This window comes from Peromyscus californicus, unplaced genomic scaffold (genome assembly GCF_007827085.1).
Source record: "Peromyscus californicus insignis strain IS unplaced genomic scaffold, ASM782708v3 Scaffold_7__1_contigs__length_154581171, whole genome shotgun sequence".
Taxonomy (NCBI): domain Eukaryota; kingdom Metazoa; phylum Chordata; class Mammalia; order Rodentia; family Cricetidae; genus Peromyscus; species Peromyscus californicus.
In genome coordinates this window covers 88724172-88750497 of record NW_026294595.1, presented here as the reverse complement: position 1 = coordinate 88750497, position 26326 = coordinate 88724172, and the positions used below count along the sequence as shown (strand labels likewise).

Sequence of the window (26326 nt, the reverse complement as noted above, 5' to 3'; positions counted from 1 at the left end):
ACTATAATTCCATTCTTAACAATAAAAAAGCCTTTGCCTTGTTTGTGTGATATTTCTGAATGAGTCTGTAGCTATATGTATTGTTCCAAACAGTAAGTAAATACAACTATGTTCTTCTCAGTGTCACATGTGGAGGCATCCTACACCTACCACTCCTCAGTGCTAATTTTAGTCCAATAACTCGGATAATTACTGAATCTCTCTACTGTATGGTTACCAGCTTTTCTCTTACAATAGTGCTAAGAAATCTGTGGGGAAAAAACATAATGCAAATATACTAAAGGAATAATGTTTAAGTTACCTGAACTAGGCTTTTTTTTAAGTCATTCTACAATCACAAGCATATGAAGAGAAAGTCCTGAAAGTTGTAAAGCCATCTCTACACACGCGCGCGTGCGCATGCACACACACACACACACACACACACACACACACACACACACACACACCATTCTCTATCGTACCTTTCCCTATCCTTTAGCATTCAATGCCTTGTGGCTGCACCTGCTCATTTCTCACTTCCTACCCTTTCTGGTCTGGGTCTTCCTTGGCAGCAAATGCAACAGGTTGAGTATGTTCTCTGAAGGAGACTGTGGACGCAATTATAGGCCTCAAGGAATCATAGGTGGCCCTGAAGTTTACTGAGAGCAGTAACTTATTTAGAGGAAAAGTCCAAAACTGGTCAAGAATGAAAGCAGAAGTTAAAGCCAGATAATCATAGGTTTAACGAGGCTCCCATGGGGCAACGGAAAGACTGAAAGCCATCCTAGCAAACTGGAAGGCATGGTGCAAGTGTGTTACAGCAAGAAGTTCAGAGAAAACCCCAGGATGAAACGAGGTCTGTCTTCATGGGAAAACATCACTGTAGCAGAGAAGCTCCTCTATGAACTTCAAGGAATTGGAGTGACGAAAGAGAGCTTGGCTAAGCAGCATGACCTCAGGGGGGGATGCAGCACGATCCAGGTAAGGAATATCACATTGTAATTGAATGTCCTCAAAGGCCTAGATGCTGGAAACTTGGTCGCAAAGAACTGCTATTGAGAAATGGTCAAATACTTAAAAGTGGAGCTCAGAGAGAGGATCAGTAAATATGAACATGACTCCTTCTTTCTCTTTTTCTTCCTGACCTTGAGCTGAGCAGTCTCACACTACCACATGCTTGCCAACATCACCACCCAGCACTCCTACCTACTAGGAGCTGAAATAAACCTTTCATTTTTTTAAGTTGATTATCAGATACCTGTTGTAGTTAGTGGGAACTTCTCAATGCGTGTAGGAAGAAGTAGATAAAAGGAATGATCGCAAGAAGGAAGTGATTTCTAGTCTCTTGCTTCAGGCTCACAGCTGAGATGCATGGCACAATTCTGTTATAGGACAGCCAATTAAATTCACTGCTTGAATTGTTTTCCATGATGATGAGTATGTTTTATTTATATGCAATATTATAAAACTTATTTTAGCAACACACTGTATAATAGACTTCAAGCTCACCTCCAAGATACAGAGAAATAAAAAAATGTTCATGATGTTAGTAAGAGTAGTCTAATTAGCATTCTTATAGAATGAGCTGTAGATTTACTAGAGACTTACTGAAGAGAAAAATACCAGTGCCCCAGACTAGCACATCAATCATTTGAAGCTGCCTGACACACTTGAAGAGGATATCCTGGCGCAGAAAGCACATAGCTGTCTTAAGGCTGTGGCCCTGGGTCAGAGCATAGTAAGAACAAAAGATGAGCAGTTTTGAGAGGAACCAGCTGGCTAAGGTGATCCAAAGTGCACAGATGTTAAAGGCTTACTGTTCCAATAATATCATCACCCAACATAAGAATAACACAATAGCGATTAAAACATTGTTGAACTTGATTTACCGTGTTGACCCTTCAAGTATGGTTATTGTGAATTCCTTATTTTTTTCACAGCTAATTTTTAACTTTACACTTCCATTTTAATTTTGTATTCTGTGGAAAATGACTGTTAAAAACTGAATATCCTATAAAAGTTGAAAATTAAAATCACAGCTTCTCTTTGTAAGAAATGTATGTAGAAATGTGTTAATGTTAATTACTTAGAAGGGGTGTGTGTGTGTGTGTGTGTGTGTGTGTGTGTGTGTGTGTGTGTCTGTCTGTCTGTCTGTCTGTCTGCCTGTCTCTGTGTGCATGCATGTATGTTGAGGCAGTGGTTTATTTATCCAGGTGGACAAAGGATGAGCCATGTGCTTTGTTTACAGGTGTAATCAGACTCAACTCTTTCATAGGCTTTTTAAGTGGTCTAAAGCACAAAAACCAAGATTTTGTAATATTCAATGTCTTCCTCAACATTCTCAAGCTCTGACATAGGAGCTGCTGTGACAAGTAGATAGATGGTAAGTCTGAAGCCAATTATAAACTCCTAATGTGTGATTTAATGCAAAATGGGTATTCTAGAACTAAAGATGTGAATGGTCTGAGTCACGGAATAAGCAGAAACTAAATACATAATTGGTCTAGAAAACATTAATTTTGTAGTTACAGGGCATCTGTGAGTATGTAGTTGAAGTCATAGAAAATAGTTCTACTTTCTTTAAGATTGCAGCCATTATATTCACTACAAACACTAAACACTTAGTGAATATCAGGAATGTTACCAACAATTGCACAAAGATATTATATACCCTAGAAAAGAATTTAAAAATTCTTTAAAAATAATTAAAATAAAACATCATATACTATAGAGTCAACAGCAAACTACCTGTCTCAAAAATATTCAAGTTTATTTATTCAATAAATGTTCTCAAGCATTTGAAAATATTTATGCATAGCTCTTTAGCATTACTGAGTACATGGTTTGGTCACATGAAACTGCATGGTATGTGCACCAGGCCAGGGGGATATTTACAACTTCTCATAGGAACCGATGGAAACAGTAATACCATAAGAGTCCCTCTGTGAATAACTTGTTTCTATTTTCAATTCTAGGACAATGTTATGGTATAAAATAAGCAGAATTACAAATCTGATAATCAGTCTTTGGAAGTTTGTCGTGTTTACCTGAAATCTGTAGTCATTGGATGTGAAAGAAACCAGCTCAGCTGCAGCTTGATTCTTTCTTTTTCCTTTTTTAATCATCAAAATAGCCTCATAGAGATGAGCTTTGAAGAATGCCTTAAACATACTCTTTTTTCTTTTCTCCTTGGGTTAGTATCACTTGAAAAATCAAGATGGGCATTCTTACTGGAACATCAGAAGTAATGCTGGGTATGAACAGGCTTACACTATACTTAGCCACAGTAATCCTTCCCAACACACACAGAGACCGATTGATAACCAGATTTGGCATTTCAAATATTTTTTACCCAAGGCAAAAGCTTTAGGGTGTTTTCTTGGAATTAGAGAGTTTAGAGATGAAAAGCATGTCATTTATTATTTTCTCTTTCTGTCAGCTTAGTGTGTCTTTTCAAAATCCTGTCTATAACACTGAGCCTATCTGTTCCTGAATATCTTACCTGTTGAAGAATGTTCCATCATACGGTGTTCTCAAATCTTGGAAAACATGCACCCAAGGTCTTGACCAAATAATAGGCAAGTAAAACCAAGTAACATGTTGGAAGAGGAACTTGGAGTCAGAATCAGAAATCCAAGTTCCAGTGAGGACTATGCAACAAAATAACTGAACAAATTTCTTTGTGTGACATGTAAGGGATTGCCTAGCTGATTCTGCCTGTAGATCATCAGATAGATGGGTTATTTCTTCAGATTAGTCAGGGAGGACAGAAATACTTGAACAGTTTATGTAGAACTGTAAATATCAGAAAACTATATTTTATTTCTAGATATTCACCTTCTTTATATTTGTATTATGTGCCAAGTAGTGACAATTTAAAAACCTCTTTGACATGAGAAGAGGAAATAGTTCACCACACTGTCATCTTTGATAGTGTTTACATATGACCTTGAGTATAAATTCTAAAAATGAAGACTTAACACTCAGCTTTGTTTTCTATTAGCACTTAATGAAGACAATGACTGACTTCTCCTGTAAGGTGATCCCCGCCTCGTTTCTCAAAAAAAGAAAGACAATATTCAGTCAGATAAGGTGTCTCTTGCTTTTAATCCCAGCACTTGGGGAGGTTGAGGTGGGAGACTTGTGAGTCTGAGGACAGCCTGTAAGATATTATATGGCCATGTTTTACATAACTGTCCCTCTACCAAAGAAACAACCTAAATTCTCAGATGGCCTAAATAGCCATTTGCTATAATTTGGATGTGGGTGCTTTGTCAAAGGTCCACATATTTTGGACAGTTCACTCTCAGTGTAGCAGTTTTGTTCTTATGCAACCTTAGGCATTTCAGTGTAGTAGGAAAACAAAACAAGATTTCACTGAACCCTTTGCTTTTCTTACTCCAGAACCTAGTGATCTGAATAATTTATATGTGTCTGACACTGTTAGAATATTTTACTTTATCAGTGGGTTTTCTGATTACAAAAACATAATCTCTGGTTTAGTGACAGTGAAAAATGCACAGAATTTTAAGCCTGGAATCTGGCTTCCAGAATCTTCTCTGCCACCACTACACACAATCTCAGTCTTTAAAATGGTGCTGTCGATAACTTTTTGACTTTACAATAGTACAAAAGCAAGAAACATTCCATGGACACCATGTTTCAGTTTTGAATTTTGATCTAGTCCAAGCCTATGACTATATAGCATAGTATATTTGTGTGCTTCTGGACAGCACCTTGTGTGATGCTAGACAGCAACATCAGAAAAAAGCTCCCAGTTAATTGTGTGGTTGTCGGAGACAACAGCCCTCTTCAGAGCATTGTGCTGTTCAGTGTTCAGCAGATGAGCCATATGAAAACCCATTTCCAGCCTATGATATTTTCACCATAGCATAAATTTATAAGGACTTAACCTCATCTTAAATCAAGGAGCATCTGTGAGATATGGAAAACCCAGCTAATGTCTCTGACCCTCTATGATTTTATTTTTAACAAAGTGGTAGCAATAATACCTGCCTTTAGAGTGTTTGTCAGGATTGATGCAATAATGAATGCAAATCCCAAAGCTTAGCATGTATTATTGTTAACACCCGTTCTTTTGAAAATATTCTAGAATCTTTTGTATTTAACAAAGTATAGTATTCCCATATGACTACATGCAGATATCATTGTACATTTACAGAAAGTTTTATAAAATCCAAATTTGAGTATGTGGCTCAGTTGATAGAGGGTTTCTTTTTCATGTCAGAAGCCCTAGGTTTGACCTCATCATTACATAAGCCAGGTATGGTGTGCATGCCTGTAATCCCAGCACCCAGGAGGTAGAGGTAGGAGGATCAGAAGTTCAAAGTCATCCTCAACTACACAGCCAGGTCAAGGCTAGCATAGTGTACGTTGGACCTTGTCTCAAAAAAAAAAACAATTAAAATAAAAATAAAGTTTTAAAATACAAAATGAAAGGTCGAAGAAAGGAAGAGGACTAGAACCAGTATTTCTCGAGTGCCCTGCCACAGTGTTGTGGTGGAAAAGCCATACAGTGCCCTTGTTTATTTATTATTTATTTATCTACTCATTCATTTACATACTATACTGTTGAACTCCTTCATCAGAGACAGGGCTTCCATATGGTACACCTTCGTCACTTCTCCATAAGAGACAGAAGCTTGCCATTTTAGGATGCTGCAACTTGTGAAACAAAGAGGAATTGTCCCCAAATAGAGAAACTCTAGCTTTTGTCCTCCCCACAATTAATCCAATAAAACTCTCAGATTATGTTTCCAAACTTCATTTTTACATAAACAGTTCAAAAATGCATAGTTTACAAAGACTGGTATAGTTCCACACCAAGCTGTGAGCCAATTTGTGTCCAGAAGACTGCTATTCAAGTTTGAATGCTGGTGAATATTTAGCTGAAATGTCACAAGGGGAAAAAAAGAAAAGGAAAAGAAAAACCTCCTTCATTATGAATATGAGATAATTACTTTTCAAAAATCATTGCAACCCCAATCCAAGAAGGGGCCACAAGGTTTAATTGTGGGTGTGCTATTTACAGATTAATTAGGACATTTAACTTCATTTTTTATACCACAGAATTAATCCTATAAAAATTAGTGATCTCGAAGGAGTCAGTTGTCAAGTCTGACAGGATCTCTTTGCCATAATCTATTAAAATGCTGCTTTTATCTTGTCTTGCCTGTGTCATATTTTATGGATTTTTTCATAAACACTGCCTATACTTCATAAATGTCTCAATTTTCTAGTCTATTAACATTACTTCAAAAGCAATTGATAAAAGAGTAGGGCATGCATGAAATAATACACCAATAATGTGAAGTGCTAGAGGCAAGAACAGTGGGTAGGATCTGCACAGCTTGTGAGCTGGAACAATGAAAGGAGGTCTCATCCACCACAATAAAGAAACAAATGATCATTTTGATAGAAGAAAAAAAGATTGCTAGTAATTGGGCAGATGAAAAATGTGTTACACAGAAAATATAGCACACTTTGAAAATGATAGCTGAACATGAGAAAATAAATACCCCCAAGTATATATTTATATTAGAGGGGAACCCTTCTTTTTGGTTACGAAAGATGTGGTATTTAATGTGGTTTGGCTTAGTTCCAGACAATAGTCGAATGCTATATATTAATTTTATTTTTATATGCATATATTTTAACAAATGTAACATCTGTAGATTACATCTCAACTATATGTTGGAATTAATTTTCTTGAATCTTTAAATTTTTATTATTTTCTTCTGTTATCATTATTTATTTCTCCAAGTTTTTGTTGTTTTGGTTTTGGAGACATGCTTTTGGATCTATAGCCTCAAACTTGTGTTTTACAACTGGGAGAAGGTTAATTTCTAGACACATAACGGATCAAAGTGCTGAGGCTGAGTGATTGTTGAGTTCTCATCCCTAAACAGAATACCAATATCACCCCTTCCAAGGCTCAAAGAACAAAGAATATCATAGAAGAGATCTGGAAAGAGTGTGAAAGCTAAAAGATGGGAAGGAATACTGTGGAATGCTATTTTCTGTGTATAACAAGTCTGTTGCAACCATGAACAGACAGCAGCTGTGAATACCTGCCCAAGACCTGGTAAAGATAGGCCCACCAACATTCTATCATGTGGAAGAAGGTTAACACCTAGAGGTTAACACTAAGGCTCCAGCCTTTCCTGAAGAGCTCTAAGCAGCTAATGGTTGCTTGGAGAGGGTGGGGATAGGAGTCATATTCCAAGTGGTATGTGATGTAGTTATGGTAAGTTGCCCTTGATGAACTGAATAGCTCTCCTCCTACATTCATGTAAGAAACCCTATTTAAGCCAGGCAGTGGTGGTGCACACCTTTAATCTCAGCACTGGGAGGCAGAGGCAGGCAGATCTCTGTGAGTTTGAGGCCAGGCTGGGTTACAGAATGAGTTGCAGGACAGGCCCCCCACCCCCACAGTAGTAAGTGAAGGGGAGGTTGTTGGAAAGTAGAGATTTGGCAAGAGAAGAAAGAGAATTAAGAGAGGATAATTCAAGAAAATATTATCAAAGTACATTGTATGTATGAAATTGTTAAAGAATAATTTCTCAAGTTTCTTTCTTTAAAACCTGGAAGCAAGATGTTTTGTGGTTGCTCACATCAATAAATAATTTTAGTAACTGCAGTATAATAATGCAATAATGGTACATAGACAGCAGATGATTTCTCTCATGTTCTGAGAGAAGTTGATAGATATCTTAGTGATTCTGCCTAATGATATTCTGTAAGGCGGGAAGCATGGTGGGGTAATATCCAAGACAGTACAATGATGCCATCATATGTGTCTGATCTCTCACAGAGGCACAGGAGAACACAATCAAGGGCATGCTTCATTTCTTAAATGTTGCAGATAATATTTGAAAGCACTATCCGTTGGAAGGGACCTAAAGAGATAGTCACTGAAGCTAATGTGAGAAATAGCCAGACCCAGCACAGGAGCATAGAAAATATGCTATCTGAAGGTATGTAAACTAAGTTCATCCCCGTACATCCCTTAGACCAATTTATTTCTTCTCCATCTCAGGAAACAACATAAATAGTCTTACATTTCTCAAGCCAAAAACTGGAATTTTTTCATATTCCTTCCTTGTCCATTGCCTCCATCAACCCATTTCACTACTTGTGTTCCATAATTTGTCCATTTCCACCTGCCTACAGCCTGTCATCTCCACTCACACAGTTATCATCCATGTGCCCTCACTCTTCTCTATGGTGTATAGCAAGCCTGGGGCCAAGTCTCCATTCTTCTTTTTTTCTCTCTCATAATTTTTTCTCCACATAGAATTCACAAATATCATCAAGTAATGAAAATCTGGTCACGAAATTGAGTAGATCCCACTAAATTCACAATAAAATTGAAGTTGTTCTGTGTGGTTTATAAACAGTATATGATAACCCTCTGCCCCTCCCAAATAACTCACTGCCTACTCTTCATTTCTTCTCTCTGTACTGCAGTCACAATACATTTTACTGGTCAAATGCATAGAACAACTTATCATAGGGTTCCCAGACACAACAGATAAAACTACAACTTACCATAGGGTTTCCAGGCACAATACATACAACTACAACACAGTTCCCTCTTCTAAGGCTCAGGGAAACATCTTAGAAGAAAGGGTAGAAAGATTATAAGAGCCAGAGGACCAGAAAATCTGCAATGAGATCATGTGTCCTGGAAATCACAAGGAATCTACACCCATGATAGCTCAACAATGCCAATAGACATGCTATTATGGAAGGGGGATATCTCACAGGTCCCCACCCTTAGACTAAGAACTATAGACAACTAAGGACTTCTGAGAGAGGGAGAATTTGTTGTTCCCATTGATGAGCCTCTTAATTATCCAATTCCAATTGGTCAGCCCTGAAATAATATACATACAAGCAACATTAAACAGATACATGCAGATTGTGCATATATATTTATGCAATATATATATATATGTATATATATGTAACAATAACAAAAATGGTCATAAATTTGAGAGAGAGCAATGGTGGAGGGAGACACGGAAAGTGTTGGAGGAGGAAAGGGAGAAGGATGGTGTAATTATATTTTATTTAAAAATAAAGATATTTATTTAAAAAACAATCAGGTAGTGGGAAAGAGTGTTCTAAATAGAAAAAGATGGTGTCAGAAACTGAGCCCAGTGGTTTATAGAGGTGTACTGAGAACTCAGATCACCTGCAGCTGGGGAAAAAAGCCTGGTAGATACCATTCACAGTAGAAGTGGGAGGAGAGACAGTGAATATGGGCTCTGACTTCAAAGGATTTGCTATTAAAGGGAGCTGAAATATTGTCTCATTGACAGGAGAAATTTGGTATGAGAAGTAGAATAAGAAAACACTGTTTTGAGGATGGGAATGATTACAGCATGTTTTACATGTTAACAGTTATAACCCATTCCAATAAAGCAATACACAGGGCAGTAAAAGAATAGTTTCAGAATAAAAGTCTCCATGATGTTGAGTAAGTGGGAACTTGGAATGGAATGATTAGTCTTAGGTGGGAGAAGAATGATTCTACCATGGTCTACAGGAAGATTCAGCATGATGGGCTATCAGTTTGTAAATTGTTTCCTGGGAAATAAAACAAGAAGCTATGCTATCAATTTTGAGAAAGTAAAATATAAAATGGTTGTTAAGAGAGTGAGAAATTTTAAATACTAAGTGCAGTGGCTAGCACTAACTGTCAATATCCCCTGAAAAAGAGTCTCAATTGAGTAATTAACTGTTTTTTGTTTTTTTGGTTTTTTTAATTTATTTTTATTTTGCAGTACAATTCAGTTCTACATATCAGTCACGGATTCCCTTGTTCTCCCCCCTCCCGCCCCCCTCACCTTCCCCCCAGCCTACCTCCCATTCCCACCTCCTCCAGGGCAAAGCCTCCCCCCCCCAGACTGAGATCAACCTGGTAGACTCAGTCCAGGTAGGTCCAGTCCCCTCCTCCCAGGCCAAGCCAAGCGATCCTGCATAGGCCCCAGGTTTCAAACAGCCAACTCATGCAATGAGCACAGGACCTGGTCCCACTGCCTGGATGCCTCCCAAACAGATCAAGTCAATCAACTGTCTCACCCATTCGGAGGGCCTGATCCAGTGGGGACCCCTCAGCCATTGGTTCATGGTTCATGTGTTTCCATTCGTTTGACTATTTGTCCCTGTGCTTTATCCAACCTTGGTCTCAACAATTCTCGCTCATATAAACCCTCTTCATTCTCACTAATTGGACTCCCAGAGATCCACCCGGGGCCTAGCCATGGATCTCTACATCCAGATCCCTCAGTAGTTGGATGAGGTTTCTAGCATGACAATTAGGGTGTTTGGCCATCCCATCACCAGAGTAGGTCAGTTCGGGCTGTCTCTCGACCATTGCCAGCAATCTGTTGTGGGGGTATCTTTGTGGATTTCTGTGGGCCTCTCTAGCACTTTGCTTCTTCCTATTCTCATGTGGTCTTCATTTACCATGGTCTCCTATTCCTTGTTCTCCCTCTCTGTTGTTGATCCATCTGGGATCTCCCGCTCCCCCAAGCTCTCTTTCCCTCGACCCTCGCCCTTCACTACCCCCACTCATGTCCAAGAAAGACACGGGTATCGCCCAATGACAGAGAAATGGAATGAGATCTACATGAATTAACTGTTTTTATAAGATTGGACTGGTTTGTGTGTCTTGACTGTTAATTAATGTAGGAGGGTCCAGCCCACTGTGAGTGGCACCATTTCCCATGCAGGTGTTCCTGGGCAGTATAGGAAAGTCAGCTGAGCTGGAGTCTAAGTACGCCAAAGTGTAAGTCAGCAAGTAGTGTTCCTCCATAATTTCTGTCCGCGGGTTGTTGCCTTGAGTTCACAGTTACATGTAAGCTGAAATAATTCCTTTCCTCCATAAGAAGCTTTTGGTCAGACTGTTTTGTCACAGCAACAGAAAGGAATCTGGGACACTGGGGAAATGTGGGATTAGGCAGCAGAAATTTGTAATCAAATTTAATGTGATATCTGTGTAGCTGTTTTTCTCTTGAATTATGCAGTAATAGAAGGTTAGGTGTAGTTTTAAAGAGCTCTGCATCTACTCAGGACTTTGTGCTACATCATAACATGACAAAGGGCACCATGTGATGAGACTAAGCAAGAGTGCTAACACAGGGATCCATCTCTGCCTCTTTTTACCTTTTGTCGTTGTATCTCTTCCCCCTTATATTAAGGCATTGGGACTCCACTATTATGATTTTATCTCTTCCTAAATATTCACTAAGTCCTATTAACATATCAATTTGTGGATTAAATTTCTAACATGTGAACTTTGGAGGAACCCATTCAAATCTTGTCAGGTAGATTATCTGCTCACATGTAGAAGCCACCAAGCGTGTTGATAAGGTAAGTCATGAAAGCAGTGAGACAGGAGTTAAGTCAGTCATTGAATGAGTATAGTACCAAGGTGATTAATACCTGACAATATCAAGTGGGAAGTGGTGGCTGTCTGGTGGCAGCTTGAGTTGCTAAGAGTTTAGAATTTCTAAAGAAAATGCAAAAACTACAGGTCCTAGGTCCTAGAATATGAGTAGTAAAGAAGAAAGAAACATCTCTTTCAAAGGACTCAGGGAAAGATGCAGAATTGAATCATAAGTTGGTTCTACAGTAAGCAAAGGAGTTGTGGAAAAACATTGTGGATATGGAAGTGAGATGTCAATGAGAAATTCTGATTTCTGTAGGGCCTTAGAAAAGGTTTTGGGAGGTCAAAGACAGGTACAAGTGAAAATAAAGTGGGGAGCTTAGAGCAGGACTAAAGGTGGGCTTGATTAGTCCTGACAGTACAGTAGGGAACAGAGGGCACTGGGACATATTAGCTTTCTGCTCAATCTCAATTTTTTTCTAATTTTCAAAGATGAGATAGTAGCATTTTAGGTGAGGATGGGTGGCCACTTCTGGAAATCATCCTTCAGTCCTAAAGTGGCTGATATAGCCATGTGGCCAGAGTAATGTCACTGAGCTCTTGGAATTCACTGTACCATAGGACCCTTGCCTGCACTTCTGTATAGTCTTTGCACAAGGTTCACACTTTAGGAATGCCCACTAACTCACTGACCTGGCTGAGCTATATACCCTTACCCCATATGACACAGGTGTAGTTGTCTTTGAGAATGTTTTAGCAAGTTTAGCAATGTTTTAGACTCCTTTACTACATGAGACCTATGCAAAAGGAACTGTGCACACTTTCTTCCCCATTTCATCTTAAGCATAGTGTATAGTAAGTATATAGCATAGTGTATAATATACAGCAAGTACTCAGCAAAGATAGTGATGTTGATAATACTGGATCTTCAAACATCAATAATGGGAGGAAAGGCAATAGAGGCTTAGCAACCAACAGGAGATACTGTGAAAGTGCAAAGAGGGCTTCTTTCTCTACTTTCTCTATTCCAGTGTCTTTTGGTATTGTGGCATGATGATGTGGTCTAGGAATGATTTGGATTTCCATCATAGCAATCCTGGGAGGCATACTGCCCTGGACCACAGGTTGGACACACTGGCAAGGCTCCTTTTGAAAGTCTATAGCCCTAATCAATATGATCTCATTGAACTGATCTTGAAAGGACAATACCAAAGAAGCTATATGTGGAAGCAGAAATTGTGTGGAATTCTGTTAGGAACAGTGATCTGTAAATAGGGCTGAAATGGAAATTGGAGCAAGGAGCGTCTAGAGTAGTAAGTAGTTCTCAACCGTCCTAATGCTACAATCCTTTAATACATTTACTGGAGTTGTGGTGACCCCCGACCATATATTATTTTTGTTGTTACTTCATAACTGTAATTTTGCTACTGTTATGAATCATAATATAAATATCTAATATGAAAGATATCCAATATGTGACCCCTGTGAAAGGGTTATTTGATCCCTCAAAGGGTTGTAACCCACAGGTTAAGAACACTAGTCTAGAGGCAAGAGCAAACATAGCTTCTTCAATAATTTAGTTATGACTAAGGAAATAAATAATATGTCACCTCCCTGGACTTATCTGGTAGGGCAAGGTAGAACTTGGGAAGAGGGGAGGATTAGATAAGAGGAGATGAAATGTAAATGTAAGAGATAGTGGGACAATAAATGCATATCCCGAAACATAGAAATAATTTGCTATATTTGAAGTTGATTCAAGAATTGGAGCATGTTTAGGATATGACTGCATCAAAAACCTAATGACAGCTTGTGGTGATATATTGTGTACTCCGATATATTGTGTAGCCTAATAAACTTATCTGGGGATCAGAGTCAGACACTAGATTTAACATAGAGGCCAGACAATGGTGGCATACACCTTTAATCCTATCACTTGGGAGGCAGAGATGCATCTGGATCTCTGTGAGTTCAAGGCCACACTGGGAACAGAGCCAGGTATGGTGGTACACACCTTTAATCCCAACACTTGAGATCTCATGCCTTTTCTTGGGAATCATACATGCCTTGAATCCCAGGAAGTAAGATGGCAGGGCACAGAAAGATATATAAGGCATGAGGAGATAGGAACTAAGCAGCAGTTCAACTGAGACCCCCAGGGTGAGGACTCAGAGGCTTTCATTCTGAGGATTCATGGAAATAGAATTGGCTGAAGAGTTGGAGAGGTGAGGTTGGTTATGGCTTGTTCTCCTCTGATCTTTCAGCTTTCAGCCCAATATCTGGCTCTGGGTTGTTTCTTTTTTTTTTAAAGACCTTTTAAGATTTGTGTTCCATCTGATGCCCATATCTAACAGGATAAAATTTCATAAGTCTTCCTAAGTGCTTGTTTTTGCTGTTCTCTACAGACATATAATGCAAATGGCCTTTATGGAGTCCCAGTTCAATTAAAAATTAAAGCTGGCTTTAGAGTTGGAGCATGGTTCTCTCCTTCTCTAAACCCAAGCATGCTTGTTAAAAGAAAATGCAAAATCTCTGTATCGTGTCAGAAGACCCACTTGATATGGAGCAGAAGAAAACCCAAAATTAAAGGACTATTTTATTTCCACTAATCTCCTAATTGTTTGGTTTTATTTTGACTCTTTAAAACTTTTACCTTTTTTTCTTTTTTTTTTGGGGGGGGCGGTTTAGAGACAGGGTTTCTCTGTGTAGCTTTGCGTCTTTCCTGGAACTCACTCTGTAGCCCAGGCTAGCCTTGAACTCACAGAGATCTGCCTGCCTCTGCCTCCCCCACCCCCCAGTGCTGGGATTAAAGGCCTGTGCCATCACCACCTGGCTAAAACTTTTCTTAAGGTATAAATTTTATATCAAAATTTATAAGATATATATATATTAAACTTTTGTCATGATGTTAATGGTCATATAGAGTACTAAATAATTCTAGAAAAAAAGGCTTCATCTAGCTTCCTGTACATGGTTTTGACTTTGAGTCTCTATCAGTTTTCTGCAGGGAACCACGACTACACCTAACAGTGACTTTGAAGTCTCCAAAAAGATGATGGGGCCCCACAATGATGATTCCATCAAGACAGTGATAATACCACTAAGATGACAAACACCACCCAAAGATTGGATTTGGACTACAAACTGCTCAGGACAATTTTGAGATGACTAGCTGAGATGATCTAGCCTCACAGACTACTCAAGCAAGGCCTTGAGACAAGCTCTGTACTTTCCCATTATGCAGAGACTGGACAAATTATACAGCTAACTCTTGCAGGGCTTGACAACCCAAAAAAAATTCTTTTCAGAATCCCCTAAAGATGCTTTCACTCCCAGACCACAGGAAGTAATTTTAAGAACATGACGTCCACATTCCCAAAGGTGGGGTGGGTGGTTTTGGGTCTTTCAATGGGTTATGGATAATGGTCATTGTTTAGGATGGTTTGTTACAAGTTGCTAATGGATAATGGTCAGGAAAAAAAGCTAAGCAAGGAGATTAGATTCAGGGTTCTTGTTTAAAAAAAGAAAAAGAAAAAAGAAGATATAGATAAGAGGTAGATTACTGAATCTACTCTTTAAAAACTATATAGAAATGAAAGAGGGAAAGGTAGATTATTGAATCTACTCTGAAAAGAAGAAAAGAATAATATAGATACGATAAGATAAAAGGTAAATTATTGAATCTACTCTGAAAAAAAAGAGATATAGAAATAATAGGATAAAGGGGTAGGTTACTGAATCTACTCTGAAAAAAAGAGGACATGGATCTGATAAGATAAAATGGTAGATTATTGAATCAACCTTTAAAAAGCAACTAATAGTTTTAAATGTTTTACATTGGATTGGATTTTCGTATATTTTATACAAATTATGTATATCGATACAAATTTGAGATTGATTTTTTTAGAAAATACTGTACATATATTTCTAATCTTGTTCAAGATATTGTTCCTATACACCTCATTTAACAATGTAATACAAATTGCTAGTCCTTGAAAGCTATTATTTCCAACTATTTAGGATAATAAAGAAATATGTTAGTAGTCATTACAAATTAATTTGTAGTTATATTAGGTATGTTTTCAAGATCAAGCAGAAATATATTTTAGATAGACAGGTCATCTTCAAACACTTTAGAGATCTACAGAATATGGCATTTAAGATGTTTTAATAACATAGATTTCTTTTTCTTTTTTTATGACAATGAGACATGTCTGCTCCTGGCAGCAACAATCTGCTTCAGAGAAGACGATGGGCATTGAAGAAACTCCATATGGAGTTAACTTTCTTGGAGGCAAAGTTAGCCACTGGGCAAGAAAATGCCCTTGCCTCGACTGCTGACAGTATGCTGTGCAAAATGGACAAATAGGACACAAAAGAAAGGACAAATCCTTGCCAAGTCAAGGTAGGAAGGCTCTTTAGAAAATTCTGCTTCACAGATTAATCTGTCAGATATGCTAGGCCTGTAGGCTGAAGATGGATGCCAATGTTGCAGAGAAATCTTGGGTAATTGTCCGGGAAGCCAGTTGTTTCTGTCATTTCTCACACTTTTTGAAAGTTGCTTGTTTGTACTTCCTCCTTACTCAATTAATATTATTTCCTTCTCAGGTCTCTGAGGGAGTTGAAGATTAGCTAGTTAATAGTTTTCCTTGTTAACAAATTTAGAAAAGAAACTCACTAAAGAGGTGTAAAGTGTATAAATTTGAAAGACATCCAAAGATAGTTTTCAGTTGGTAATACAAATTAGGGTAGAATGTGAATTAGGTACAATATTTTGTACTCACCAAAATAGGATAAATAATGGAGATTTTGTTTGAATTTGTCAACTACTAATGGAGTGGACATTGTTCATGCATGTAATTCTTGACTATATATATTGTATATACTTACTGTACTTATTGTATATAGTTTTTCTTATATTAGTTATAACCTTCTTTTATTATTTTAGACAAAAAAAGGGGGAAAGTGGTGATATATTGTGTACCCTAATAAACTTATCTGGGCATCAGAGGACAGAACCAGCCACTAGATTAGACATAGAGACCAGACAGTGGTGGCATATACCCTTAATTCCAGTACTTGAGATCTCATGCCTTTGCTTAGAAAGTGCCCATGCCTTTAATCCCAGGAAGTGACATGGCTAAGTGGAGAATGGTATATAAGGTGTGAGGAGACAGGAACTAACTAAGCAGCTGTTCAGCTGAGACCCTCAGGGGTGAGGAGTAAGAGGCTTTCAGTCTGAGGATTCGTGGAAACAGGATCAGCTGAGGAGTTGGCAAGCTGAGGTTGGCTGTGACTTGTTCTGCTTCTCAGATCTTTCAGCTTTCACCCCAATATCTGGCTCTGGGTTTTTTTTTTAATAAAAAATTTAAAAAAATTTAATTAAAAAAATCTTTTAAGATTCATGTTACAACAGCTAACTAGGGAAGTATAGAGTTAGACAAATTTGGAACGAACAGCTGGATGGTTGAGATGTGGGACTCTTTCCCCCAAGCAGAACTTAGAACCTAGAGGTTAAATGCCAGAAAATTGGGGATAATTGTGCTGTCCCATTTAATACTAAGAGAAACCAAGACACAGTGAGACAGTATCATAGAATTAAGTCATCTTGAGTTTTAAAAAAAATCATAAATTTGAAGAATGACCACTCAGGAAGATTTCATTGAGCTTCCATTTTAATTTTGTAACTTCCTTTCCCACCTAACACTCTGGGTATTTACTGTACATATTCTTCATTTTCCTTGTTAAGACTTCTTCTAAGAAGTGACTTTTCCCCTATTTCTGGGTCATCATTCATAGAAAAGTAGGACATTCCTGGACCGTCACTGACTTTCATTTTTCTGTCACAAAGGAATTCAGTGACTCACCTCCAGCAACTGCATTAACTACTCCAGGCCAAGAGGGCACAGGCCAGAGTTTCAGAGGAAGTCATTTACTAAATGGTGCCCTTGTGGGCAGAAAGGCTTCGCAGACATAAAAGAGAAAAACCACAGATTCCATTTCTCTTCTTCTGAGTGTTGGAAACAATTAGGATTAATTATGTGTTTTTGTGTGCGAGTGATGATATGAATTTCAATGACATATATGAAAAAGAGATAGGCCTATTTTTAAGTGAAATAGTTCTGGTTTAGGTCCATTATAGCTGCACAATGCCAGGATGAGATATGAGGAGATAACTAAATTATTCATATTATAATTTTATTTGTGTTCTATTCTTTATTTTTCCTGGAAAATGTCCCTATTTGTTATTAAAAGTAGCATGTTTTATAAAGAGATTTATGTTAATTACACAGAAAGATTCCTTCCTCGGAATTCTATAGTGGATTTCAGAGTTTTGTAGTGTGTGTTCTCTGTGGTGTAGAATATTTCTTGCTAATGGTTCATGCCGTCTATATATCTAGTGATCTTTGAACTCTGTGTTCATTATTATGGTTATAGCTATACCCAAATGGCAGCATATTATTAAAATATGAGGTAATGATTGAAGAAATGAGATATAATTATGCCTGTAAAGAAAAACAAGCCTTCTAGGAGTAAGTTTTTAGAAGGCAAAATAATACCTTTAAAATGTTATACTCAAAGTAAACACATTATGACAGATGAGAAATGCCAGGGTTTCAAACAAGGCAAGGGGGGAGAATGCAGTTCCAAAGGCTCGCTCCAAAATGTTGCTCACTGCAGAAATGTATACTTTTTAGAATGGTCAGCCTCCTGGGATTTTCTTCTGGTACATTTGAATATTTTATTACCCAAATAATGAATACAAAAGTCATTTTTATTTTAGTCAACTCTAAAACCTTGATCTGACCCATGTATAGAGTCACAGCCAACTCTGCAGTAGGCCCATTTCTGTGGCTTGAAGCCTAGACACCAGACAAAATAACTCGCTCCTGCTGCCCACTGACTCAGTTCTGCTACAACATTAGCCCTAAACAGTGGGAGAAAGCAGGAGCTCAGAATGAGAGCCATGCCTAATCACTGCTCAAAATAGACGAAACTTGAGGGTTAACCCTACACTGGAAGGGCTGGTGATGGACCAAGCAGAGATTATTGATAAACTGAAATTCTCTAGGGCAGCACATAAATTCTTTGTCGGTTAGGACTAGGTAGACAATGTATATTGAGCACACTGTTAATGTAAGAATAAATTACTAAAAACTGAAAGTATCTGAGTGCATTTAGGTTGGGTGCAACTATAAAGGATATATTTTAGCATGATATTTTTTCCTAAATATTTTTGTAATCAAAGAAATTATTCATGAAATCATTTGGGATTATATGAACATTTAGATATTTGTATTGGCTAGGCTTATGCTAATACTTCAGGCTTGATTTTGTAAGTCCCTTTAGGAAAGTAAAAAAGAGCTTATGAAGAAGTAAGAAGCTGATAATGAATAGTGTATTAGGAGAAAGGAGTAGCAGTGGCCAAGATAATAGAGGAGATGAACAAAGGGACCTAAACACAATGTTGAAAGAAAAAAAAATGCTTCTACATAGCATTGGAAAATGAGCCCTGAAGAGTGTCTCATAACAAAGCACAGTGTGGGAGGGTGAACACATCATAGAAAAGTACCACAGTCAACCCCAAATTTCCATTCATCTCTGTATACATACCACTCTTCACATCTATGTAGAATTACTCATAAGTAGACTTGACTGAACTATCTGTCTTAAGCCCTAAGATATCACAACATCATCTTTATACTTAAAATGCTGGAAGTGAATCCTAGAAGAGTGTGTGTATGGGGTGGAGGAGGACAGTAAGAAATTATGAGTAAGTTTAAGGCATTTTTCTAAGTGACTTTCTCCTTCCATAAAAAGATCTTATCCAAATAAGCTAAAAATAAAATGAGAAGGGAGGTCCATAGAATAAAATGCAACTAGTCTCCAAATATAGAGATAATGTAGGAGGAGTATGATGTAGCATCTCACTGTAACATAAGCATCTGTGGTATGAGCTATCTCACAACCACATATCCTTCATGATAATTCACTTAAAGGGCTAAATAATTTATGCTTCCTACATATTGTTGGTGGCCAGGTTATGGGAATATAGGATTTTACTTTAAATTCTAATTAAATATAAATGCTTTCTTTATAAAAGTAGCAATGTGGTGATTTTGTATTCTCTCCTGCTTTCATTTCTTTAAGGGTTGGCTCTATTTACTCCCAATGGGTTTGGGTCACAGGTAAATAACTTTCCTTGTTGTCTAGTATTACCTTATATGGTAGACATCATTTCTTTTATAACAAATTTGACTTATATTTGTTTTAACTACATGAGACTGGGTTGGGTTTGATTATTTTACCTTCTAAAATCTATTATAGTTAATTAGTAAGGATTCTATGTACTTACAAAAAAAAAGTTTTACATCAACTGACAGTAATCAACACCCCCAACCTTAATAGCAGGAGCAAAGGGTGGGTACTTTAAGTAGCAGAGGGAGGGATGGACGTAGATAATTATTTGTAGCAATGCTTTTGCTGTTGTTAAAAATGAGACAGACTAACAGTGGCAGCAGTCATTTTGCTGAATCAAAGTCCATGTTAGTCACATTATACACTGCCACAAAAGGTTGTTAAGGCTGGTATTAGCATGTACCACTGAGGACACTGGAAGGACTCGATCTGTCACACTAAATCGCCTTCTTGCCCTCAACCATTGAAGTCTCCAGCTCCTCTGACATGTTCTTTCATTAATGGCCTGGCCTTGACAACTGATCCTAATTGCCTCTGAACCGCACTTCATGTATTATTGGTGTCTGCCTGCCCTGGTTCATGTCAACAAGCCACAGCATGCTTAGGGTGTGCCCACTGCCTTTGCTGGAGAGACCTTCAGATCGTCATGTTACTCTGAGGGCCTTGAGTCTCACTGGGAGGAAAGCAGAAAGCTGAAGGTCTTCCTGTCTCCTCTTAGAAATCCTTTAATGTTGATTTGTGCTGTCTATGTATTAAGTGTGCCTAGTGACTCACTAGAACATTAGAACAATTATGCAGCATTCCATTAAGGCACAAATGCAAATGCCGACTTGAATTTGCTGCTATTGTAGGGAAGAGGTAAACTACATGCTCATTGTGGAATCTTGTCAGCATTAGCCCAGCTTACATTCCTGTTCAACATTTGGATAGTTTACATTCCTTTTTGGACTATGCATAACAATTTCAATTTGATGTATGATAATGGCATAAAAGAACTATAATACTTGGTAATTTCCAGTTAGAAATATGCATTAGACCAGAACTCCCCAAAAGAAAATTATTATATGTGTGAATAGGATATTTTAGTCTTAACACTTAAAAACAGATTTATTGTACTACATTTTCTAGAAGTAGCTAAAATAATCAATTTTAGTGCATTACATGCGTTAAAAAGCCTTTATTCTGACATTTCAGGAAGCATTTATAAAGGACAAAACAGTTTAGACACATTTTAATTTATAAGGTGAGTTATTTGCTCACAGAAATATATTTTAAAATCCAAAGCATCACACTAGAGATATGATACTCCCCTGATTTTTGGAAGTGTTTCATTTAAAATGTACCTGATTGCTCTGACAATTCTTCACAGCCGTCTCTCTGAACGATGCTGCGAGCTCCTTTCACTCTTTTCCTCTCTTTGTATTTAGCAAAGGTAGTTTTCTGGTGAGCCTTTTAAGCATGTAAGTTCTACCCATGATCATAAAAAATAAATCACAGAAGCTCTTCGATGCTAGGTATCATTTAGCTTCATCTAGACAGTGACATTTGGGCCACTAACAGCATAATCATGGTTATTGCTACAAATTGCTCCATGTTTGAGTTTTAATGTTATAAGTAAATTATGCCACTGGATAAAATATATGTTTCTTTGGGAATTAAACATGTTTACTTCAGCAATGTAGCCATGGACTAGAATAGAGACTTTAAGCTTCTTTCATGTAGCTTTACTGCCACCTTCTGAAGCCTAGAAGAATTGTTCTCAAGAACAGCTCTCTTGTTCTTGAAGAGACTTCTCAGGTGACCATTTGCAGCGACCCAGTATCTGAAACTTCAGCCAAGAGACCCTCTCATTTTGATCATATATATTGTAAGTGGATTGTAACCCTTTGTTTTAAGTAGTTACAAGTGGATGCAAGTATCCAACAGCAGATAGAAGTACAATTTCCCCTCCTCATTTTATCCCCAGACATCTTTTATTTTTGATGTATCTTTACTGGTAAAGTGGAGTTTCTGTCAAAAATCTCAGTTGATAGAAAGCTAACTCGGGAATGCAACTTACACAGTAGGAATAGTTGCTTGGCAGAAGTGGGACAGTGGTGGCCACAGCTGGGATCATGAGGAGGGGACAAATCTTTTCCTATCATTCAATCAGACAGTATGCCCTTCAGCAGAACAGCAAGCCCCCCTGATTCTTCAGAATTAGTGAGATTAGCATGAAGTACATAATGCAGGATGATGGAATTTGTCATAATTTGCATTGTCCTGGAAAAATGCGGGTTGATAGAGCGATGCATCTTGAAGCCTGTCATGTCCCACGGGCAGGTCACAGAGGAAGCTTGGCAGAAATAATTTTGTGATATGTGCATCAGTTGCAAGTGCTTCATAAGCAATTTGTCAAAACAAAACAAAAAACAAATAGGAAGATGTTAAGAATACAAAGTCAAATCATTTAAAAGTATATCAAAGAATTGGCTATGTCATCCTCTGTATCACATGCACCGTATTTAATTAATGCATATAATGAATGGCTTAGTTCTCCTTTTTGTTCAAAATCCCCAATGCCCTACTGGCCTTTCCTTTTTCCATGGTACGACTCTATAAAACACTGGGAAATGTATATGCATTTCTTCAAAGATTATTTATGGACATCTTTTACAGGAATGGTCAGACATAGCCCCATTAGGGAAGGATTTCTGAAAGATTGCTTCTGACCTTGCTAATGTTCCCAGACTTCACGTAGAAAAGGATAATCGGTGCCTGGTTGACAAAATGAACATGACAGTGTTACTTATCTGCAGCAACATTTCTGGAAATGGGCATGAAGAATTCCGACAAGCAAGGGAGCGTGCTTATTTAGCAGAGCATCCCAAGAATTAAAGGTCCAGTGTCAGATACTGTACAGGACTTATTTATGGAGCACCTGACAGTGATGCCACCGACTTCAATATTTAGGAATTTCTTCACCCCAAGAACACTGTAACTAGTGTTTGCAGGTTATGTTATTTATCATTTCAATATCTCCTTATGCTGCAGAGACATTTTGTGATGCCTCCTTTATTTGTCTTTATACATCTCAAACAAAAGATTAATGCTGGCAGTTCAGTAACACTGATCTTTTATGACAGTTGAACATTTGTAGGTTGAGAGTTTAATATGGAAAAATTTAAGTATGGAATTTAAGGAATATGAAAACAGAACCACTTGTGACAATTGGACTTATAGTAAAAATGTTGATTCATCCTACAGAATTAGATAGGAAGAGTACCCTTTTTTTCAAGTAGTTATAATTGTGAAATTAGACTTTATGAAAACTAAAATTACTCTGAGGCACAGCTCAATGCAAATAAATCTTTCAACACTCAATATCTGGAAACATGATACACATGAAGGCAATAGCGGACTACAGTTACAAGCGAATCAGGACGAGCTGTGAAGTTTTTAAAAAGCATTATTTATTGAGTTCTATGACATGAAAGTGACTCCACATGATGTTAGTGCAGACCATTTTAAATCGTTTGTTTGCAAAATAATAGCTCTCTATCTAAGCCCCATGTGTTTTTAAGCTTGCCCTCCTGTCTGTATTCTCCTAAACTGGTTGCTTTCAAACAAACTGTTTTACTAATCAGGGATAATAACTGCTTCACAGCACCAGTTGTCAAAAGCTTGTTTTTATGAACATTATTATTATTATTGTTATTATTATTATTATTATTATTATTATTATTATTATTATTTGGTTTTTCGAGACAGGGATTCTCTGTGTAGCTTTGCGCCTTTCCTGGATCTCGCCCTATAGCCCAGGCTGGCCTCGAACTCACAGAGATCCATCTTTATTTACTAGAGATGTCTTCCCTTAACTCCTGGGATTGTTTTGAAATGAGTGCTGTTTGCTCATTTGTGCAACCTTAGCACTATGGCTGAAGGAGCTGGCCTGTATGCTTGTTCCTTTATAATTTGGAATTTTGGACTCCATTTTCTTCATCTTGTGTTATGTGTGGCTATTTTTTTATTGTCCCCTATTTTCTGGATACCACTGTGCAAACATAATAGAGACACCTGTTGCCTTGCCTGTGGAATTGCTTCCCTACCAGGCATGAACGTGTAGTACCAGACAAGCTGCTTAGTGTGTGTTGAGCCTTTTCCCCTACGTGGATAAGCTGTATCTCTTTCAATCATCTTTGATGAGAGAAAAATATACCTGATAGCCTTTTTTTGAATTGGGGATGGGTTGGCGGGGCGGGCGGGTGGGGGGAAGGGAGGCTGGAGGGGTGGAAAGAGGGAAGAGGGTGATCTGTGATTGGTTTGTAAAATGAATAAAAACTTTCTTAAAAAAAGAAAATTGTGTTAGAGGATTTTTTTAAAAAAAAGTAAAAGACTTTTTCCCCCTCAATACTTTTCACAAACTTCTAGTAACTACATGATTTAAAAAACAAAACAAACAAACAAAAAATGCTTTTAATCCAAACTCTTCTAAGTTGAATAGAGAGATCCTGTGCTAGATAGACACACTGTGAAGTACCTTCACAGACAATGACCTCTAGCCTAGTCATTCTAGTTTTCCCCTTTGTCTTGTGAGCTCACTCAGTCATCTGCACACACACTCACTTTATGCTCCCACTGTTTATGGAGCTGCATCTGTGTCCTTGAAGGATGCCATGTAAGAGCTTATTTCCCAGAGTGACAACGAGTGAAGTAAACAGAGAAGACGAAATCAACACACAGGATTAAGAGCTTTTTACTGGGCTAAGCACCTTCTTCAGAATTAATGGCACTGACACCCTGCAAAGAGCCTCAGAAAATGAAGACATAACAAAAGATGACCTTACTAACATGCTACCCTCACATATGCATCGGTCCAGTTCTCAGTGTATTCGTGGAAAAGTCATCCTTTTACTTTTCTTTTTAAAAATCCTCTAACATAATTTTCTTTTTTTAAGAAAGTTTTTATTCATTTTACAAACCAATCACAGATCCCCCTCTTCCCTCTTCCCATCCCTCCAGCATGGTCAAGGTACTTGGGAATCCTCCTGGTGATGCAGAAGCATATAGTTTGTGGTCTTTCATTCCTGGTTTATGATGCAACTCAAATCGCTAATCCATTTGAGAATAAAGTCGTGGATTTTGCCTGGGCAGTTGCCTTGATGCAGTACACTCTGTTTGTTTTCTGTTCTGCTTTAACTAACTTGTCTTTAATAAATGTGGTGCCTCAGAGATGATTAATGATTCTTGCAAGCTTTGTCTGTGTGCCAAAGCTTCTGTCCTGCTTCTCTGATGCTCACCCTGATTTTAATGCTGCTTCTTGGGATTGTGTAGACTAAAAAGGAAGTCTGAAGGAAAGCATATCAACTATAAAATGATAATACAGCCCTCCATAGATCTCACTAGGAAAATTATGCCATAGAGATGTCTATTATATATATTACAGGGCAGGTGGGTAACTTCTTTGAGCAAAGAAGGTCAGCTTAACATGTGTCTATCGAATATGATGTGAAGTATTTATTTCCAAACAGAGGGGATATTGATTAAGAAATTACTTATTTATTACTTATTAAAATTACATATAAGAAAATTCTTATTTAAAACTCACTAATTTGGGGTGAGGGAAATGGCTCAGCTATTAAGAGCATATGTTGCTCTTTCAGAGGATCTGGGTTCAGTTCCCAGCACACACATGGTGACTCACAACTATCCATAATTCCAGTGCCAGGAGCTCCAATGACACCCTCTTCTGGCCTTCCTGGATACTCAGGTATGTTTGCACATGGTGCATTTACATACATGCAGAGACACCCATGCATACATTTAAAAATTTAAAAATCATTAAAAAATAATTATTGTTACTTTAAAATATTTGGTTTCTATAAATATTTGAAAAGTTTGTGTTCACAAATAAGAAAAAATAAAGGGTAGGAACAAAATATGCTTTTTAGTGATATGCTTTCTTTTCTCTACATAAGTGTAGACATCTCTAATGTATCTAATTCATGAATTTTGGAAGATTCATCCAGAAATTATCCCTTCACATTTGTCATAAGTTTTCTTATTTTAATATAAAAATTATTTTGTTCATAGCTCAACTCTGCCAAATAACTATAAACTCTTTTTATTAGGATGATGAGAGGGAAAATGTTTCTTCCATTATCTACTCTTACTAGGGCTTTGTTTGATGATGTGGAATGACTATATATATACATATATATATATATATGTATATATATATGTATGTATATATCTCCATGTAATGTATTTTTGAAGTTATAAGGTAAACATTGAAAACAAATTCTTTTCATCTTCCTTAATTTTTTAGCCCATACTTTTATACCTATTGTCTTCGGGTTATGGCAGCTGTGATGAAACACCATTACCAAAACAACTTGGGGAGGAAAGGGTTTGTTTCACTCACAGTTTCATATAACAGTTCATCATCAAAATCACTGAAGACAGGAACTCAGCAAGTCAGAAACTTGGAGGCAAGAGCAGATGCAGAGGTTATGGAGGCATGTTGCTTATTGGCTTTCTCCTCATGGCTTGCTCAGCCTGCTTTTTTATAGAACCCAGTACTACCTGCCCAGGATAGTATTGTGTGATATTTATACACTATGTGAAGATGTATTGCTGTGACTAGTATAATATAAAGCTGAATGGTCAATAGCTAGGCAGGGAGAGAAAGAAAAAGAAGGAGGAATCTAGGCATGCAGGATACTAGGAGACTCAGAGAGAAAACAG

General features: G+C 37.6%; 2 long non-coding RNA genes across 2 annotated transcripts in view; one reads left to right on the top strand and one right to left on the bottom strand.

Moving 5' to 3' along the window:
- The window catches only part of LOC128100641 (uncharacterized), a 61785-nt gene extending 38759 nt beyond the window's left edge, over window positions 1-23026 (bottom strand). Inside the window, exon 1 of the long non-coding RNA XR_008214857.1 lies at window positions 20944-23026. This is a non-coding gene — a long non-coding RNA (uncharacterized LOC128100641). The remainder of the gene's footprint in view (window positions 1-20943) is intronic.
- LOC128100642 (uncharacterized) lies at window positions 1978-16727 on the top strand. Its single transcript, XR_008214858.1, has 3 exons — window positions 1978-2365; window positions 7817-7979; window positions 14399-16727. It is a non-coding gene; the product is annotated as an uncharacterized LOC128100642 (long non-coding RNA).
- Window positions 23027-26326: the final 3300 nt, after the last annotated feature.